Here is a 14,283-nt window from a genome sequence, read left to right on the forward strand (position 1 = left end):
TCCATATCTTGGCAATTGTAAATAATGCTGCTTTGAACATTGCGGGTGCATGTGTCCTTTCAAATTAGTGATTTTGGTTTTTTTATGTACACCCAGGGGTGGAATTGCTGGGTTATACAGTAATTCTATTTTTAGTTTTTGAGAAGCCTCCATGCTGTCTGTTTTCCACAGTGGCTGCACCAACCATGTACAAGGGTTCCATTTTCTCCCATCCTTACGAACATTTGTTATTTATGGGGTTTTTTTGATGATAGCTGATCCTGGCAGCTCAGTTGGACCATGTTCTGCCTTTAGTCATCCAATTATTCACAAGCCTATATACAATACGCCATTCTTCCACCCACCTGCCCATCCAGTAAGCATACATTGATCACTTTCTCTATTCCAGGTTCTGCGCTTGATGCTAAGAAGTCAGAAATAATGAGAAATTCAGAATAAAACAAAACCAGATTTTGAGAGGGAATAATAAGGACCATAAATACCCTCCCACATGGAACAATAAAAAATGCAGTCAAAATATATGAAATAATGAATTTCAATACATTGGATACCAGGCAAGGAAATACAGGGATTCCTGAGAAATAGAAAAAAAAAAAAAATGGGATGAGCCCTACAATTGCTCAGTACACAGAGAACCCAAACAGAACCAGAAGACTCTCTGATTTGAGAACATGGAGCTGAGAGTCTGGGGCAACCAGACAGCTAGAGTTCTAAGGACAGAGTACCAGAGAGGAGAGAGAACCACAGAGACTCACGAGTCCCTCTTGAGTATTTGGCAGAGTACTGACCAGCATGTTTGTGTAAGGAGATTACCCAGGTCTGGGAAAGGAGCCATCCAAGACTATTAGGGGGAACAATGCCCAGCGCTCACACAGTGATTGGAATAGTGCCTGCTCCTACCAGGCAGACTGGAATACCTCATAATTACCAATAGAAATACTCAGGAAAATCTTGCCTCAATAATGCAAAATAATTAACCCGAGACTGGGCACTGCTCCAAACTCACCAAGCAAATCATAAATCAAAACTTAAAGGATCAAACTGTCTCCTAGTAAATTAACTTCATCCCAGAACAAAACTCAAGAAGATTTATAATGATAAAAAATATTCAGCATCTAACAAGGTAAACTCACAATGTCTGACATCCAATCAACGTTTACCAGGCATTCAAAGAGGCAGAAAAACATGATCCACAATGAGGATAAGACAGTTATTTTTAAAAAGACCCAAGTTAAATTCCTGAGGTGAAAACTACCACGTATGAAATGAAATCTACCCTGGATGGGATTAATGGAGGAATAGACATTGTGTAAAAGATTAATGAATTTGTAAACATTGTAATAAAAATTACACAAAATGAAACACAGAGAAAAATAAATTTGAAAAAGAAAAGAGCATCAGTGAGGTGCAGAACAATTTTAAGCAGCCTAATATATGTGTGATTGGAGTCGCTGAAGGAGCAGGAGAGAATATTTGAGAAATAATGGCTAAAATTTTTCCAAACTTGATGAAAGCTATGAACCCACAGATCTATGAAACTTAGTAAACCCAAAGCACAAGAAACATGAAGAAAAGTACACCAAAGCATATCATAATCAAATTGCTCAAAACCAGTGATAAAGACGATCTAAAAAGCAGCCAGAGGAAAAGGGCATGTTATATACAGAGAAACAAAGATAAGGATGACTGTAGATTTCTCTTTGGAAACAGTGCAACAAGGAACACAGTGGAGCCATATCTTTAAAGTACAGATAGAAAAAAAATCTGTCTAGACTTCTATACCCAACAAAAACATCTTTCAAAAACAAAGGTGAAATAAATACTTATTCTGACATATGAAAGCTGAAACAATTTATCATGAGCAGACCAGCAATACAAGAAATGTTAAAGGAAATCCTTCGTACAGAAGTAAAATAATACCATATAGAAATCTGGATCTGTACAAAGAAGCAAAGAATACCAGAAATGGTAACTCTATGGATAAGTGTATAAGATTTTTTATTATTTAAGTTAATTTAAAAGATAACAGTTTAAACAAAAATGATGATAATGTTATAATATTTATAACATATGTAAAGATAAAATGTTTGACAACAATAGCATAAAGGCTAGGAGAGAAAGTATACTATTATAAGGTTCTTATACCATATGTCAGTGTTTCTCAACCACGATTAACATTTTGTACTGCATAATTTTTCATTGTGAGGGACTATTCTGTGCATTGTAGGAGTTTTAGCAGCATCCCTGTCCTTTATCGATTAGAGGCCCCTAGTCTCTAGATAATGCCAACTGTCTTCTGAAGGACAAAATTTCCCCCAGTTGAAAACCACTTCTGTATGTGAAAAGGTTTAATATCACTTGAAGGTAGACTGTGATAAGTTAAACATATATACCATAAACCCTAGAGCAACTACTAAAATAACAAAACAAAGAGCTAATAGGACAACAGAGGGGATAAAATTGAATCTCAGAAAACATTCAATTCAAAGAAGGTATGAAAAGAGTTAAAAGGGAACAAAGAACAGATGGGATACATAGAAAACAAATAGGATGATAGACTTGAACTTAACCATATCAAAAAATCATATTAAATGTACATGATTTAAACATCCAATTAAAGGCAGGGATTGTCAGACTGGATTTAAAAAGCAATACCAAAACTACATGCTGCCTAAAAGAAATCCACTTTACATATAAAGACAGAAATAGATTAAACATCAGGGTGGAAAAAAATATATACCATGCTAACACTAATCAAAAGAAAGCTGCAGTGGCTATATCAACATCAGACAAAGAAGATTTCAGAGCAAAAAATAATATCAGGAATGAAAAAGGTCATTTCATAAAGATAAAGGGGTCAATCTATCAAGAGGACATAACAGTCATAAACATCTGTGACCCTCAATAAGAGAACTTAATAATATATGAAGTAAAACTGATATAACTGTAATGAAAAATAGACAAATCCACACAATACTCAGAAATTTCAATACTCCTCTCTCGATAATTGATAAAACAAGAGCACAGAAAATCAGCAAAGATATAGCAGATATGAACATTCTCAACCGACTTGACCTGTTTGACATCTGTAGAATGCTCCACAGAAAAAGTACTCATTCTTCCCAAGTGCACATAGAACATTTACCAAGATACTCCAGGCTATAAAATGTCTCAATAAATTAAAAAATATTCCAGTCATACAAAGTATGTTCTGTGACACAGTGGAATTAAATTAGGAGTCAATAACAGAAAGATATCTGGAAAATACCCAAATATTTCGAAATTAAATAATATACTTCTAAATGATCCATGGGTCAAAGAACAAATCCAAAAAGAAGTCAGAAATTATCTTGACTTGAATGAAAATTAAAACACAATATAGGGCTTCCCTGGTGGCACAGTGGTTAAGAATCCGCCTGCCAATGCAGGGGACATGGGTTCGAGCCCTGGTCCGGGAAGATCCCACATGCTGTGGAGCAACTAAACCTGTGCACCACAACTACTGAGCGTGCGCTCTAGAGTCCATGAGCCACAACTACACAACTACTGGCCCCACACACCACAACTACTGAAGCCCACGTGCCTAGAGCCTGCGTTCTGCAACAAGAGAAGCCACCACAATGAGAAGCCCGTGCACTGCAACCAAGAGTAGCCCCCGCTCGGCGCAGCTAGAGAAAGCTCACGTGCAACAATGAAGACCCAACACAGCCAAAAATAAATTAATTAATTAAATAAATTTTAAAAATAAAATAATAAAATAAAATAAAAATGAAGGTATCATTATTTAAATATATATATAGATATATATAGATATACATATATATCTCCAAATTTGTGGGATAACACTAAAGCAGTACTGAGGGGGGAACACTGTAGCACTAAACATTAGAAAAGAAGAAAGTTCTCAAATCAATGACCTCAGTTTCCACCTTAAGAAACTAGAAAAAGAAGATCATATTAAAGCCAAAGCAAAAAAAAGGAAATAAGATCAATGAAGAAATCAATATGACTGAAAAAAAAAAGATAGAAAATCAATGAAATCAAAATCTGGTTCCCTGAGAAGACCAACGAACTCGATAATCTTCTAGCCAAACTGATCAGAAAAAAAATAAAGACACAAATTGCCAATGTCAGATATGAGAGAGGTGATACCACTAAAAATTCTACACATATTAAAAGGACAATAGAGAATATTATGAACAACTTTATGCCAATAAATTCACAACTTAGGTGAAATTGACAAATTCTAGACAAATTTTGGTTGCATTTTTGCTGTCTCCTATCCTCTTTTGACTTCTAAATGTTGGAGCGCACAAGAGTCCCATCTTGGCAATCTTCTCTTTTCAGTCTACTTTCATTTTCAATATGATCTCATCTAATCCTGTCTCTTTAAACACCATCTAAATGCTGATGACTCCCTGATTTTTTCCTCCAGGCTGACCTGTCCCCTGAGCCCCAAACATGTATATTCACTTTCTACTCAACAGCACCACGATAATATCCTATCTGCATTTCAAATTTAAAAGTTCAAAACAAATATCTTGATTTCCTCCTACTCACATGCACAACTAGTCCCTCTCTCAGGCTTCCCCATCTCAGTAAATGCAACGACACTTCTTCCAATGTCTTGGGCTAAAACCCAAGGAATCATCTTTAATTCCAATCCAACAACAAGTATTCTCTACTTTCAAAACATATATTGAATCTAATCTCCTCTCTATCTCCCCCACTACTACCCTGGTACAAGTCACCATATCTTGTCTGGACTTCTGCAGTAGCCTCCTAATTAAAATCCCAGCCTACACTCTCACTCAACCCCTACCATTTATCCTAATGGCATAAATATTGAATGTTCACAGATTATCTGTGTGCGCCCTCACACTTTCCAGCACCCTTGTAGTTCATCCTATCTGACGCACCTCAGCCACCATGGGAAGGGCTTCCAACTAAGGGAGCAACTGGAAGAAAAGGGAGGGGTACTGATCTAAGTGAATGAAAAACAGATGAAATAAGAAGGGAAAAGGTGAGCCCAAGTAATTGGAGTTCCCGGTCAGAGAGTGGGAGCGGGGGTTATAGTGGGATAGCACCAGTTCAAGGGAGCTCATGGCAACAGCCATGAGTTTGAGCACCACCAGGTGTTGTAGGTGGGAGCCGCTGGGGCCTAGGAAGTCAGGTGTTGTGAGGCCGTAAGGAGGATTACATTCTTCCCTGACTATCCCTGCCTCCCCTTGCCCAGCCCTTTCTCACTGTGTGCCGTAGCCTCACAGAAGGAGGGATGGCCACAAGCAGATTATAAAAAGGGACCCTCTCCTCACTTTGAATTTCAAAGCTAAGAAGGCCCTTCGGTGGCATAGACCATGGATTTGGGACCATGGATTTGGGAGAAAACCCTGATGAATGAGAACAGGGCTGCCACCCACCTCGCTCTGCCACCTGTCTCCCACCAATTGGAAAACCGTTCCCTAGGCTACCAGGAGAGGGAATTTGGGGGTAGGGGGTTGGAGGGACAATGAGAGTGTAAATTTGGGGGGTCTCAAAGAGACTGGTCATGCAGGTTGTCCTCAGGCTGATCCTGAAGTATGCGTAAGAATCCAGATGAGTCTGTGGGATCTATGAGAAGAAGCAAGCTATGCCTGCCTCCTGGGTGAGACCTGGGAGAAGCAGCAGGGGTAGTCCTAGAGGGACAGGCTCTCGGTCAGTAATGACAGGGCTTCCTGTCATATCTCCAAGGACCAGTGGAGAGTAGGGTTTGCACTATCACCTCCCATCACAGCCCTTCTGCATACAAACAACCCCAGCTCAGTAGCTTACAGCAAAAAGCATTTATTTCTCTCTCTGCACGGTGAGCAACTCAGCTGGGATTGGTGGAGGGTGGCTCCAGGCTGGGACCAGCACGACTGGGGCACGACTTTCTTGAGGCATAGGGCAGAAGCACAAGATTCTAAATCGCATCACACAAGTACACCAAAGCCTCGGATCACAGTTCCAGTTCACGGCCAAACCCCACTCCAGGGGGGGCAGAGAGGTTCACTCTGCCCATGGCGAACCATGGCAAGAACGGACGGAGGGAAGATGGTGCATGAACAGTACCATCCATCTTGTCGATCCCACTAAATGGCTGGACTGTGTGACGAGACAGTGTATCACACTTGTGTTGATACAAGCACATGGCTCAGTGCCTGGCTCACAGTATGTTAGTGAAGGTAAAAGACACTTTCAGGCAAAGACAAATAAGCCCTGTTTCCTTGCCCCAATCTGACCGCCACATTTGGGAGACTCACTTCCCCATGGCCCCTTGTGATGGTTAATTTTATGTCAACTTGGCTACACTATGGTGCCCAGATGTGTGGTCAAACCACTGTCTAGATGTTGCTTTGAAGGTATTTTTCAGATGAGCTTAACATCTAGATCAGTAGACTTTTGAGTAAAGAGGATTACCCTCCATTCCGTGGGTGGGTCTCATCAGCGGATTGAAGGTCTTCAGAGAAAAAGATCAAGGTTCCCCAGGGAAGAAGGAATTCTGCCTCCAGTCTTTGGACTCAAGCTACAACATCAACTCTCTCCTTGGTCTCCAGCCTGCCAGCCTGCCCTGTAGATTTTGGACCTGCCAGTTGGCCTTCTCAAGGCAGAAGGCAGGGGCAGGAGACTCTAAGCCACACCACCACAATCACATGAGCCAATTCCTTAAAATTAATCTCTCTTTCCCTCTCTGTATATATACACATCCTACTGGTTCTATCTTTCTGAAGAACCCTGACTAATACATCCATCAAGTGATTTGTCCATTGAGGCCCAACCTCTGACCTCCCACAGGGTCACACTTTCCCCATGGACCTGAAGCCTGGGCAGGGAATGATCTATGCATGGTCATGGGTCAAAGAGGAAAAGATCAGGTCGCCTTCCAGAAACCTCGGAGCACAGAAGTGTCCCAGAGCAAATCCTCACTGAGATGATTGGCTTGCTGGCTGCTTTGATCCCAAGCCATTTTTTAAACACACCAGCACTTCTTCAACTTTAATCCCTTAAAATGATCCTCAGGAGAAGTAAAAAGGCTGAGTGGTAAAAGTTTGGAAGACACTGGATAAGCTCATGAAAATTTCCAAGAAGTTCTGCAGTAAAATACAGCACAGTAATAATAACAAAACCCTCCAAACCCAAACCTGTTTTACTTTGTTTAATGTAGCCCAGGACGCTGCCCTTTATCCTCAATCTGAAATACCTGCAGAAAATGATGTGTACACTGCCAGAAATCAAAGAGTTTGGGGGAATTAGAAGTTAGGCAAACCAAGGGCAAATTTCAATCACTAAATAGTTTGGTATTGGATGTCAGCATTTCCCCAAGCCCGAATGAAATAGCAATGCTTCTTGCTATGAGAGATCCCGGGGAAATGCCTTGGATGTGGCCAGTACTGCTGAACATAGGTGGTAAGTTATTCTCCCTCTCCTGGGGACAGATGAACTGTCTCTTGTCCCTCAGCAAGCACACCAAGACCTCTATGTATCTTCCAAAAGAAAAGTGGTCTAGGAATCTGCTCTGAGAGAGGAGGACATCTATCTTCTGTCTCAAGCAGGTGTTTGAAAGCCTTTCTTTTTTTTTTTTTTTTTAATTTTTATTTATTTATTTATGGCTGTGTTGGGTCTTCGTTTCTGTGCGAGGGCTTTCTCTAGTTGCGGCAAGTGGGGGCCACTCTTCATCGCGGTGCGCGGGCCTCTCATTATCGCGGCCTCTCTTGTTGCGGAGCACAGGCTCCAGACGCGCAGGCTCAGTAATTGTGGCTCACGGGGCTAGCTGCTCCGCGGCATGTGGGATCTTCCCAGACCAGGGCTCGAACCCATGTCCCCTGCATTGGCAGGTAGACTCTCAACCACTGCACCACCAGGGAAGCCCAGCCTTTCTTTTTTTAATTGAAGTATAGTTGATTTACAATGTTGTGTTAGTTTCAGATGTACAGCAAAGTGATTCAGTTATACATACATACATATATATAATATACATATTCTTTTTCCTTATAGGTTATTACAAAATATTGAATATAGTTCCCTCTGCTATACAGTATGTCCTTGTTGGTTATCTATATATATATGTGTGTGTGTGTGTGTGTGTGTGTACACACATACACACACACACACATATATATATATAAAACTCCTAATTTATCCCCCGCTTTCCCCTTTGGTAACCATAAGTTCATTTTCTGTCTGTGGGTCTATTTCTGTTTTGTATATAAGTTAATTTGTATCATTTTTTTAAGATTCCACATATAATGAAAGCCTCTTTCTTTAAAAAATCCTGCTTATTTTGTTTATGGACCAGTTTGAGTCAATTATATATAATAAAGATACGCATAAGTCATTTTTTAAAATCCTGCCTGCTTAATCTTTTGATATATGCCTTAATAAATAAATTGGGGGGGGGAATTTGTCTCTTTATACCCCAAATAGGACTAAGGAAATGCTTTATAGCTGTCACTGTAGACACACAATGTTGCCCCAGAGAAGGTGATAGAGGTCAGAACGTTCCCATCTTCTATTGAAACCTTTTGTTGCCCAAAACTGAATGTTGATGCCGTCAGAGGGAGAACATGTCATTCTCAAGAGTGACCAGACGGTGGCAGCAAAGACCAGTAATGGAATCATCCAGGCCAGTGCAGACTCGACCAGCAACCTGTTTAGCAAACATATAAGATAATTTCAGGCCATGGCAAAACCCTGCTGAGATCTTGTTAGAAATACAAATCCCAAACCCACTGAATCAGAAATTGCTGGTGATGGGGTCCAGGACTCTGCATTTTACTAAGCCTTCCAGATGATTCTTGTACCTGCTCAGGACACCCTGCAGCCAAGCCCCGGACAGTTTTCTCTGAAATTAGCAGGCACTGCTGTAGGAATTGATTACATGTTTCTTTATTTCACCAAACAGCTTCTGCCTAGTCAATAAACTGCTTATTTTTGAAAGAAATAAAATGTGGCTGACTGTGTCAGACTTGGAAGCCTGCCGCTTTAAACCTTGTCTCCAGCTCTGGCACAGGGATGGGTGGGTCTCAGCCCTGTGTCTACAAGAATAGCTCCCAGGCTGGCCACTCTCATCCCCTTGTCCTCCTGGCCTGGGTACTGCGGCTGCCCAGCTTAACCTCCGTCTCCTGCCTCAATGCTTCTCACACTGATTACCTGCAGGTAGCATCTTCCCCGTTTGTCTTGGTTCTCCTCTTGGAAAAGAACCCTGTGATCAACCCCAGGAAGCAGGATCTGCATTCCTGGGTCCCACCTTCCCCCCAACCCCCGGCCCAGGTGCTGGAGTTCAGATGTTGTACCACCTGGAACTCCCTCTTTCCATAGTTTCCCGGTTGGTAAAGTAGAGGGAACACCCAGACCTGGCCCTCTTCTTTCACCAGGTCGGCACTGGTTTCTCCTATGTAAGCCTGGGCAGCACTCACAGTCACACCCCATGAGGGTATCGCATGAGCAGTGAGTGGAGTGAGGTGATGAGATGGAGATGATATTGCCCACAGAGCATGGAACAAGGTCTGGGCGCGGCAGCTGAAAGAGCGGGGGCTCCGGAAGAAGACAGACCCATCCCAGGCTCAGCACCCCCGTTTTCTGCAGGGTATGCACAAATCACCAAGTCTTGCCGAGCCTCAATTTCTAATCTGTGAAATGGAGCTAAAATTGCATTTCTCACAGGTTCACTGTACTATCAAGCAGTGTCTAGATGGTATGTAATACCTACTAGGCTCTCTGCACATGGAGATAGTCTTCCTTTCCCACAGGAAGTAATGAGCTTCCTGTGCCGGGAGGTATGTAAACAAAGATCGATGCCCATTTTGTCAGAGACATTTGTTAGGAGCAAAGACGACAAGCTCAAATGCTTACAGGATGCCGGAGACTAACAGAAGTTTGTACAGTAGCCAGATGGAGCCTGTGAGAGGCTGGGGACCGCACAGCCTGTCTGTACAGGAACGCTGTTACTTGGTTCAGTGGGCTGCTGCCTGGTGGGAAAGAGGGCCCTGAGTCATCAGACTTTCTAGTTTTTTGAGAGAAATTGGAAATACTGATGTGTACATGAAGCCCAGGCTATGGCCTTCACACCTTAGGGCTACAGCAGAGGGGCTTCATGCCCCGAGGCACTCACAGCTGTGCCAAGCTGAAACCATCACCCTTGGAGGCCTTCCCGTGGGGAAGGCCTGGTCCCTAGTCAGCAGACCTGGCTTTGCATCTTGGCACCATGAGATCTTGCACCCTACGGTAACCAACACAAGCCTCTTCTTCTCCATCTGTTAAATGGGGCAGGTAATAACATCTACCTAGCCAGTCTTTAGTGGGGGTTGAGTGAAACTGCATGTGGGAAAGGGCTTTGAGACCTCACTGTTAATCAGTGATAACAAAGCCCATGTGGGGACTTCCCTGGAGGTCCAGTGGTTAAGACTTCGCCTTCCAATGCAGGGTGTGCAGGTTCGATCCCTGGTCGAGGAGCTAAGACCCCACATGCCTCCAAGCCAAAAAACCAAAACATAAAACAGAAGTAATATTGTAACAAATTCAATAAAAACTTTAAAAATGGTCCACATAAAAATCTTAAAACAAAAACAGCCCATGTGATAAAGACTGCTAGGGATGCACCACCATAGCCCAACAAAATTGTTAGTTAACTTGCTGCAAATAGGGAGACTGCCCGCCGTGGGTAGGGAACTGTGGGTGTCCAATCAGAGGAGTGGCAGGGCTACTGGAGAGTTTGGGGGAAGGGCGGAGCATAGGAACACATCTAGATGAAGCAGTGTTTGACACAGCTAAGACAGAGCAAGGCTGTGTGTAAAGGGGTCTTCTCCAAGAGGTGGACCTGGGGTCCTGTTTCCTTAGAAACTACGAAGGTAAGATCATATGGGATGATGTGTCTGATAACCCTCACCTGGGGCTCTGCACCTGGGTTGGAGATGCTGACTGGTTCTCTGAGCCACAGCAACCCCCTGGCTTGGGTCCTCTTGTGCTGACTAGGATGTCCCATTCTTGCTCATGATTCCAAACAGCCAAGTGTGTGGCCATCTGCAATTTTAGAGAGCTGGTTTCTCAGCTCCACATCCCCGATGTCCCTGACGTGGTGTAATAACAATAGTAGGTGCCCCTCCAGCGCTGTGCAAGTTCAGAGCCTGTTCTTGGAACCAGAGAGCCTGCCCTTGAGCTCCAGCTCTGCCACTTCTTAGTTCTGCCACCACTACATTTATCAGAACCTCAGTTTGGGGACAAATACAGACCCATAATCTCTAACCTGCCATTTCAAAATCTAAAAAGCACTAAATGCCAAAAGATGGTTTGGAACTCATGTGGCTGCAAAATCTGTCTTTACCTAACTCTTTGGGTGGCAAAACCTGTCTGAACTGACATGAGCCTTTTTCTGTTTCTTATGGTCTCTACTGATGCTGCAACATGTGAATATTCATACACGTCTCTGCAGAAAATACTGATACATTGGATTATAGGGTGCTCCCCCAGACCCTGCTGGAAAGTTAGAAAATATACGGTATATGCATTATCTTCTTTTGCTAAAATAGGAAGGATTTTCAATTCCAAAAACCGTAAAGCATCAGGGTTTCAGAAAAGGATTTGCAGATCTTTGGTAGCCAGCTCACAGGGCAGCTGGGGGATTAAATGTGGAGCTGCGTGGAAAGTTGCTCTGTGTAGAGCACATGGCAAGTACTCGGTGAAGCAGCCATGAGGATTGCGGCTGCATGCTGGTGGCACCCTCCTCCCCCGCCCCCCCCCCACTTCCCTTCCCCAGGTCTCACCTCCTTCCTCAGGGCCCCTGGGCACTTTGCCCTCTCCCCAGCCTCGATACCTCCTCTAGGCATTGCCAATTCTGAAGCTGTCCTCCTGGGGTGAGCCCCCCTTCCCAGGACAGATGAGATATGGCCCTCCCGTCCACCAAGATGCCCCCAGAGCCCATCCTTCATTTTACCTCAAGCCTTCAGCCAGGCCTTCCAAATTCAGAGCAAGGCCAAACCAACTCTGCTCGGCAGCTTTCTCCCCTCGCCCCCCTCCCAGCTGATTGTCGCACTCCACTTCTCTTGCTGAAGAACTGATTAAAAGGGAAGCCTTCCCGGGCTTCCCTGGTGGCGCAGTGGTTGAGAGTCTGCCTGCCGGTGCAGGGGACACGTGTTCGTGCCCCGGTGTGGGAAGATCCACATGCTGCGGAGTGGCTGGGCCTGTGAGCCATGGCCGCTGAGCCTGTGTGTCGGAAGCCTGTGCTCCACAATGGGAGAGGCCACAACAGTGAGAGGTTCGCATACCGCAAAAAATAAAGGGGAAGGCCTCCCAAAGGATTCACTGTGTCACTCGTCTCTCCATCAGTCAAGGGCAGAACCTGCTTGTCCAGTTCCACAGGACCTGATGCCTGCGTTACTCAGAATCCTGGGAGGCATGGAGACTTCTCAGCAGCTCCTGTGTCTCCTGGGATTTCCAGGCCTCCTGAATGAGCCATTCATAGACCCGCTGGGCTCCTCCACTCTGATCTGGCTGCTGGAGGATGCAGCCTTGCCCAGTGAGTGAAGCTGGGATGCACATCTTCTAATCTGGGGCTGGCTGCTGTGGGTGGTAGTCTCCACTCATGAGGTGCGATCTCTGATTTTCACCAAGATAGAGCCCACCCAGGCTTCACCCTGGCAGCTTTCAGTTCTGCTCGGGCCTGGTCCTGACCAGCTCCCTTCTAAGGGCCGGCGGCCAGCTCTCTGCTGATGCAGGCTTCCAGCCCCAGTGGTCTTGAGCAGGGTAGGAGGAGCTCAGGAATCAAGGAGTGAGAGCCGCAGGCTCTAAGACAGAAGGACACAGATCTCCCAGGCCGAGAGGCCCTGGGGACAACCTCAGTGAACGCTTGTCCCTGGATAAGCTGAAGGGAAGTCTGGACCACCAGTGACTATGGGGACAGAGGGCAGTTTCCCTGGGCTAAGGTCACGGCTCAGGACACTTGGGCTGTGTCTTGACACATTAAGAGTCCCAGCAGCGGGTAGATGCCACTAACCCCCTCCCCTCCTGCTTCTCTTCTCAAAGTCACACGTTATTTTTGGATTGGGTTGTTTTTTTTTTGTTATTGAGCTGCATGAGCTGCTTGTAAATTTTGGAGATTAATCCTTTGTCAGTTGCTTCATTTGCAAATATTTTCTCCCATTCTGAGAGTTGTCTTTTGGTCTTGTTTATGGTTTCCTTACTACCAAACGTAAAATAGATAGCTAGTGGGAAACAGCCGAATAGCACAGGGAGATCAGCTCGGTGCTTTGTGCTTTGTGACCACCTAGAGGAGTGGGATAGGGAGGGTGGGAGGGAGGGAGACGCAAGAGGCAGGAGATACGGAGATATATGTATATGTATAACTGATTCACTTTGTTATACAGCAGAAACTAACACACCATTGTAAAGCAATTATACTCCAATAAAGATGTTAAAAAAAAAAAGTCACATGTCATCAGCTCACCGTAGCCCTTCCTTCACCACCTGGCTCTATGGACGACTCCTCCAAGTTACGCTTTCCTCAAACACGCCCTCCACCTCTGGGCTTCCCTGAAGCCTGGCTTTTCTCCAGGGACACCATCTCTTTCCCACCCTCCCTCTGGATTAATTCAACAGCCGCTCAAGGGCCTTGGAGTGCCAGTGCCTGCCACCTCCAGTGCCCCCACCCTCACCTCCCAGGACACTTCAGGGCTCCCTATCAGAGGGACCATGCACTCAGCCCTTGCTACAGGCTGTGCATCGTCACGCGAACTGAGGCTGAGGCAGAGAATGGCCGGGAGGTCTCCCATGCCTTGACACCCTGCTGGGGGGCAGTGGAAAGATTCTCCCTCCACTCCCAGCCCTCCCCAAAGAGCAGCAGAGGGGTCAGACACCAGGACGCACCCCCATGCTTCCCCATCCTCAGCTCCTCCTCCACTCCAGCTGAGCAGCCAGGGCTGGGCCCCAGGCAGGGGCAGGGGTGGCAGTTAGGTGCTGGTAGGGGAAAGTGTGGCTGGCTTCTCTCTTTCTAGCTAACATTCAGCTCTGCACCCTGGCCTTGTTTCCCTTTCCGTGTGCCCTCCTGGGGCATCCATTCCAGGGAAGAGAGACAGACAGTAAACATAATCTATAAACTGTGCACATGGGGACAGGTACACTGGAAAAAATAAAGCAGCTAGGGAGGGATAAGAAGTACTGGGGTGCGATTTTAAGGAAGGTGGTCTGGGAAGGCTTCATTAATAAGTGCGGATGGGAGAAAGATGAGGGAATGAGACGTGCAGATGGATTACTTTCCAGGCAGACGGGAGAGCA

This window comes from Mesoplodon mirus, assembly GCF_964341445.2.
Source record: "Mesoplodon mirus genome assembly, chromosome: 2".
In the NCBI taxonomy this organism is placed as follows: Eukaryota; Metazoa; Chordata; class Mammalia; order Artiodactyla; family Ziphiidae; genus Mesoplodon; species Mesoplodon mirus.